Source organism: Nicotiana sylvestris, chromosome 6 (genome assembly GCF_000393655.2).
Source record: "Nicotiana sylvestris chromosome 6, ASM39365v2, whole genome shotgun sequence".
In the NCBI taxonomy this organism is placed as follows: Eukaryota; Viridiplantae; Streptophyta; class Magnoliopsida; order Solanales; family Solanaceae; genus Nicotiana; species Nicotiana sylvestris.
The window spans coordinates 77,592,833-77,600,031 of record NC_091062.1 but is presented as its reverse complement, the minus strand read 5'-3'; the positions used below and the strand labels follow the sequence as shown (position 1 = coordinate 77,600,031).

At 36.9% G+C, this 7,199-nt stretch overlaps 1 long non-coding RNA gene across 1 annotated transcript; it reads left to right on the top strand.

Annotated features, from left to right (window-relative positions):
- Positions 1 to 544: 544 nt before the first annotated feature.
- Positions 545 to 4,865, top strand: LOC104231830 (uncharacterized). The gene is made up of 3 exons (XR_011400617.1): positions 545 to 835; positions 4,548 to 4,660; positions 4,749 to 4,865. It is a non-coding gene; the product is annotated as an uncharacterized lncRNA (long non-coding RNA).
- The last annotated feature ends 2,334 nt before the right edge of the window (positions 4,866 to 7,199 follow it).

Below are 7,199 nucleotides of genomic sequence, written 5' to 3'. Positions count from 1 at the left end.
AAAAAGATTGTAAATCTAAATTTTTAATTGCTCATGACTTGTCGTACCATCCTTGGGGTAATTGTATGGATTTTTAGCTTATTAGTTATTGCTATTGATGATCTTTTGTTCGAATAGTATCATTCATTGTTTGGCTTATCTAGAACCAGAGAACTCACGATTATCACCAACTTTAAGCTAGCGTTTGGCCATAGATTTTCAAATTTGTTTTGAAAAATTTGATTTTGATGAAGTTTGGATGAAATTTGATTTAAAAAAGTAATTAAATAAGTGGAAAAAAATAAAGTAGCTTTTGACACGTGGCGCGCACGTACTACACATCCCACCACCACAAAACTGACTAAGTGTTATCAATGGGGTATTAAATTCACCCCAAACAAGAATATGAGGACATATGTGACCCGTAAAGTTAAGGTGTGTAAATGATTTTTCCCAACAAGTTTGATTGACAATTTATGTATTTTCTCTTTAATCCAATAAAATATCATCATGATAAATCTTCACATCTATCACGTGTTCATATCTTTTTTCTTCAAATTTTTCCATCTGACAAAAGCCGAGAAATGGTTTTAGAAAAAGCGTAATCAAAGGCAAAACATTTTCTACAACATGAAAACATTTTTCCCACCAAACCCACGGGGGCGCTTCTACTGGTTGTAGTTATTTCTTCTCTTTGGACTTTGGAATATCTCTATGCAACAATGGCGGCATTCAGAAGGAACCGGGCATGTCAATCGCAACGAATATCCTAAAAAACCCTTACCGGAGCATCTTCAAAATTCGACAAGTCGTTAGCAGTGATGTCATCACCACCCACGTGGCCAAGTGGATGCAGGTAGCAAATTTCCTCAAAATATTTGTCAGAACAAAGTTGATGATTGAAGAAATTTTGCTTCACTTACCTGTTTACCACTTTTTCTTTCTTCTTTTTTGGTAAAGGTCAATTTGGAGTTGCATGTATCGGAATATTTGTTATGCCCTAGCTTATTGATACATAGATATCCAAATTAAAAAATTAACCTTTCTAAGTTTCAATGTTCTCCATTGTGATTGCGACCAACCAGACAAGTAGCTGAAAGTGATTAAGAGCATGCATTGTTGCTTTGCTTCACGTTTTTTTGTACTGAATAACCGTTTCCACAATTTACTCAACTTTTGAATTATATGCACTTTCCCTCACGTCAAAAGTACTTCTGAAACTCGAGACATAAGCAGAACTAAAGTAGATACTTGGAGGGGAACTCATAAACAAGTCTAATTTTAAAATAATTTAACTAAGGGGAGCATTTCTTTTATTATTATCTGAATTATAATTTTTCCCAAAGAAGAAAAAGGACTATCTTTTTTTGTTTATCCTCCTTTTATAGTCTTTTACCTATCTTGCCCTGGTAGGAGCACAACTTGTGATGTGTGGATTAGGTGCATGTTATAGGAACCTTACAAATCCAGGTATTTAAGTGGAGAAAGGGTAAAGAGGCGGACCAATTATCCACCGAGTTTCAAATCATGTGTCACTTGGCCTCATGAATTTCTCAGATATTACCTATCTTGTTTCAAGCTCATATAGTTATCAACGGGCAAATATGTATGTATGGGTAAGAATTGATCTCTAAAGTTATTATTAGGATGCTGTGTAAGTACTTTCATGGTAATTTTTGTATCAGTTGCAGAAACAAGCGGATGTTGAATATATATGCAAATTGCATCGTGATTATGCCTTGCGTATATCACATTTGAAACTTATATTGTAAATGAGTAAATCTTGTTTTAAACATATACTCAAAATTATTGCTCAAGTAAGGGATTTGTGCTTAAAGTTTTTGCTTGAATAAATGCTTAAGGAATGTATCTGAATGAAATTTACATTCTTCCTGTGCGTAACTGCATCCTACTTTTTCTGCTCATGCGGGACATTGCTTAGCTTCATTTGCTGTTATAAAAACAATGAGGATCTTGTATCCACAAAAGTAGATATTCAAGGATGAGAGTATTAGTGAAGATCTGATTCACTCTATTTTGCCGTTCTTTATGGTCCAGCCCTTCCCCGGACCCTGTGCATAGCGGGAGCTTAGTGCACCGGGCTGCCTTTTCTTCTTTTCTTTTTTTAATCATTGGAGATAAGTGTAGGAGAGAACTTGACAAAGCATTCGACTGTATGCCACCTGCATAAGTAAGAGAAATCGACTGATTGCTCAAAAAGCTTTTTCATGCAATATGGTATAAGGTAAAATGCAAAAGTTAATCTAAAATTTAGTTATGGAAAATACCAGGTGAAAAAATTAGTTATAGGAAAAACGGCCAGGATAATAAAGTTTGTGAAAACCAAAAGCTATTACCCAAGCAGCTAGCTATGTGTATTTTAGTATTTTATTTGAAGGAGATCTCTTTATAGTCTCTTTTAGTGATTTGAAGGGTTGAAAAGGAAACTAAAGGTTAATGACAGCAGATGAGAGTGCATGAAGCTAGAAAGGAAGCATTGATTAGAAATCAGATAAGCTGTATCTGCAGTATAATTTCTTTGACCGCTTGTAAGGTTATGCATGTGCAGATATTAATATGGCTGGAGTATTATTCCACTAAAGAAGAAATTAATTACTGATCAAATTTTTGCTTTATGGTTAAAGTGCCAATGAAGAAGAGTTGGTGTCATCGTAGAAGAGATTATAGCATAAGAGATTACTCCATCCAACTTTACTGTTCCCTTTGAAACAGAATCATGAAGATGATGTGAAGAAATAAGTAGCGATCTTTATAATTCTATACACAGAAAGAGATGAAAGTTTAGGTCAAAAGAACCACAGATCAAAGAAAAGATGGCGACATTTCCCTAGTCATTATATGAGGAGTCAGTCCAATGCCTTGCTCCATTATTTACGTATCTTATTAAGTGAGGTTGCTCAGTACCACATAAGGAGACTACAATCCATACTCCCAACTAATGAGAGATGCTTAACGACCCCTGCGTGCCTAGGGCTAGACATCTGGAGTATGGACAACATAACTTTGGGAGCCATCAGAATTGAGACGAGTCTAGTTGTGATATCATGTAAGAAAGGGGGGATTGGGGCTAACTTAACACGAAAACCCAGCTCATTAACCTTGAGGTGCGATTCACTAGTTGAACTGCGAAATTAGAGTTTACCATGTTCTTCTTGTATGTACTCTCTCAGCTTCCGAAAACGAGACTAATCTGTAAAAACTGAAGGCTATCCTGAAGGGAATTACCTCACTTCAAATTTCTCCATTCACAGGATGCATAGATGGGACCTAGATGGAGATTGAGCTGTAAGTTCAGTTTCATGGGGAATATGGCAGTGATATAGAGGAACAAGAGCATGCATGTTTGGAATGCCTAAAGCCTCTGTGTTTGCTAGAATTGTTGCTAGAATCCAGTAGGAAAAGAATTTTTTCTCTGATGGAAGTTCAACAACAGTTTTAGCATATGAATCAACTACATACCACCTGCCATTATTGCCAGGAATTATTTTCCTGCTGGATTCCAGCAGCAATTCTAGAAAGTACAGCATCTCCTGTCATACCAAATATGCATGCTCCTTGTTCCTCCGTATCACTACCTCACTTTCCATGGAACTGGACTTATAGCCCAATCTCTATCCAGATTCCATCCATGTATCATATGAATGGAGCAATTGGAAGTGAGGTAATTCCCTTCAGGAAAACTTGCATCTTGTTCTAATTCTTCAACTCGCCTTCAAAAGTTTCTATTTAATGGAGTATCAATTACGTGGGCCAGAGAGAAGAGAAAAGATAAAACTCTTTGGGAAAAGAAGATAGATGAGATTGAGATTGTGATAGCGAATAAGGAAGATTCTTGTACTAGATTCTGTTATTGGTGAAGGATAGATCTCTATGCTTCCTATATTTGATTTCAAGCAAGGTTGGTTGAGAAGTTCCATGTAGAACTAGGATTCCGGAAAGCACAGTACTCTCTATCTTGGTTCATAGTTGATAAGAGATATTAGATCTATTCAGATTCAACACAGAAAATCAGAAATCACATGAAGAGGCCAAAGAAGATTTAGAAAGTTAGAAGAGGGAAATGGAGAGTGGGGCGGCGTATTAGGGTAAAGAAACTGAGAATCCATCACCATAATTCACAGATAACACAATATATTTATATACAAGCCAGGAGTAAATTGGTAAAATCACATACAAAAAAAATAAATATCTTCAACCCTAAGTAGGTGAATGGGCTATTGGGCTGAATGGACCGAGTGGGCCGCGCCTGGATCAGGCAGAAATGAATGTGGCGCAACTCATCCGTTAAGGTACCCATTTTCCCTGACAGAAATGTTTTCTTTATCAGTTTTGCAATTAACTTCTATTCTATCTTTGACTTCCATTAGTCTTTGCTATATCCGTATCCATTCTTCTTTTCTCTAGATATGAGTTGACACAATACTTATTTGCTTTGACGAATGAGCCCTATAGCGGATTATCGTTCTTAGTTTCCAGTATACCTTACTGCCTAAATTAGTCGATTATCCTTTAAGGTCCTAAACTCAACTTCTTCTGTGGTCGGGTAGCATATCTTGTTAAAAGAACTCCAACAATCACTACTAGCAAGAAATCTCCAATGGAATTGATTAATAAAGTTCCACGTACCAAAGCTCAGGGCAGGATACAGCCTGTGAAGGAGGTAACAGTGTTGGTTTTAAAAAAAATGTTTATCAGTTGCTTAAAGATAATTCTGTTACAAATCCATATTCTCTTTTCTTCTGATACAGATACTAATCCTGCTCTTAGGCATTCAATTGAGTTTATATGCCTTGATCTGGAAGAGCATGCAGTATGCAAGTACTGTGGTTTACGCTATGTTCAAGATCGTCACCTCTAGAGCTACATAACGGAACTTCCTGAATTTGCAAAGAAGAGCCTTCTTCATTTATAAGCAAGCAGCTGTGATGGTTATTATGTTTAGTTCCCAAGCTATCATTTAATACTTAGCATCTATGGTGCAACAACTATTATGCTTCAATGGTAGTGCTAGAAAAAGGTATTCTCTATGCCTCAAAGCTATTTCATTCTTTATTGCTCAGTCAGGACTTACCTTCTCTCATATAATTTAAGAATCACAATTTTAATTAGATTTATCTTTTATTTTGGGCGAGGGTGTTTTGTTTTGTCTAACTAAACCCATCTTTTGAGTGCTTTCAATTTTCCATTCTACCTAGAAAAATATGTTTTAAGTGTAAGAATAAGAGTAAGACTCTTTAGGTGGGAGTTATTAAAGTCTCTGATGATCGAGTTCCGAGAAATAATTATAGGTAGCACCTTCGGAAAACTACTGAGGTTGATAGCATGTGTTATCTCTTCATTTGATAAATTGGCACTGTCGCACAAACCAGAAATGCACATTAATTTTTGTAGATTTTGTTTAAATGCTTTGTTACATTTATTTAATGCTGCAATATATTGTTTTCCTTCTATAGAAGTGGATTATGTATCTGACTATCTGTCAAACGTGATGAGTATATGTAGAGTCAAAGCCCCTCACCATTAGGGCTACCTATCAAGTAATAACCTTTACACAAGCAAGAATAAAACAGAAAGCCCCATCCTATGCCTTTGGGTAGATTGTTCTTGTGGTAATATCACACGTTTTTGAAGCATTGAATCCATTTTGTTCGGAATAGATCTAATAGGTTTTGATCTTGCATTAACCACTGCCACTTATTAGACTTAGGATTTAAGGGAAATCGGTATACCTGGTCTAACCATACACATCGTAGGAATGGACTTATTCTAGAACGACTCGATCATTGCTTTGCTAATGAGGCTTGGTTAGAAAATTATCCTGACTCTATTGTTGTGCATCTTCCAAAAACATATTCCGGTCATAATCCCCTGCTATTCACTGTTACACCCTCACATAGGCGCATCTCCAAAAGATCCTTCCGTCTAGAAAGTTTTTGGTGTACACACCCCGAGTCGCAAATCTCCTGCATGGTAGTTGGTGTAATAAAAATTTGGCGGAAGCCAATGCTTGTTTTCACCAAAAAATTGGGGTATGGAATAGGCTTAACTTTGCAACCTTTTTGGCAACAAAAACAGAATTCTTTCTAGGTTAAGAGGCATCAATAACTCCTCCCACTACCCCTACAGCCAATTCCTTAGAGAATTAGAAAATAATCTCATTAATGAGATTATAACAACATCCTCAAGATGGTGGAAGATTATTGGAAGTTGCGCTCTCGTATTAATTGGATTAATGATGGAGATGCCAACACCAAATTCTTCCACGTTTCTGTTATCAATACGCGTAGGAACAACCGTATATCGTTCTTTAAGGATGATCATGGCAATTGGATCACCAATCATGAAAAACTCCTTAGCCATACCCTGCACTATTTCCAAAGTATTTTCACCATTGATCATTACTCCTCCCCTCGACTGAATTTGAACACCCCTCCCACTGCCTTCACTAACATTGACCTCTCATGCCTTGATTGTCTCCTTTGTGATTACGAGGTTATTAAGACACTCTTTTCATTCAAACCTTTCAAAGCTCCATGGCCCGATGGTTTTCATCCATTCTTCTACCAATGACACTAGAATGTGGTTGGAAAATCTATCCTTGGATACTGCCACAAATACTTTGATTCTCTATCCATCACCGATTCCGTCAACGACACTTTCCTCTGTTTGGTGCCTAAATTCTACAATGCTAATAATCTAAATAACTTCCTCCCGATAGGTCTTTGCAACATTATTGACAAAGTGATCACTGGGGTCATGGTGAATTGTATCAAGCCCTTTCTTCATAAATTGATCAGCCTCTGTCAATCCAGCTTCCTACAAGGGCAGCGTACACCATTATTATCCAAGAAGTTATCTACCACTTCAACTCTACCAATGGCGCTAAGGGCAAGTTAATCCTCAAAATTGATTTGGAAAAGGCATTCGATAGGCTTGAATGGCCTTTTATACGTAGAGCTCTTACTCATTTCAAAATTCCCCCCAAAATCACTAAACTCATAATGAGTTGTGTATCCAGCAACAGCATTGCTATCCTTGTTAATGGTTCCCCCATAAAATTCTTCAAACCCACTAAGGACATTCGTCAAGGAGATCCTATGTCCCCATATCTATCTTATGTAGGGAGCTGCTCTCAGTCTGCATAGACCATCAAGTATATCTTATGGCTTGGGATCCAATCTCCCTAATAAGAAAAGTCC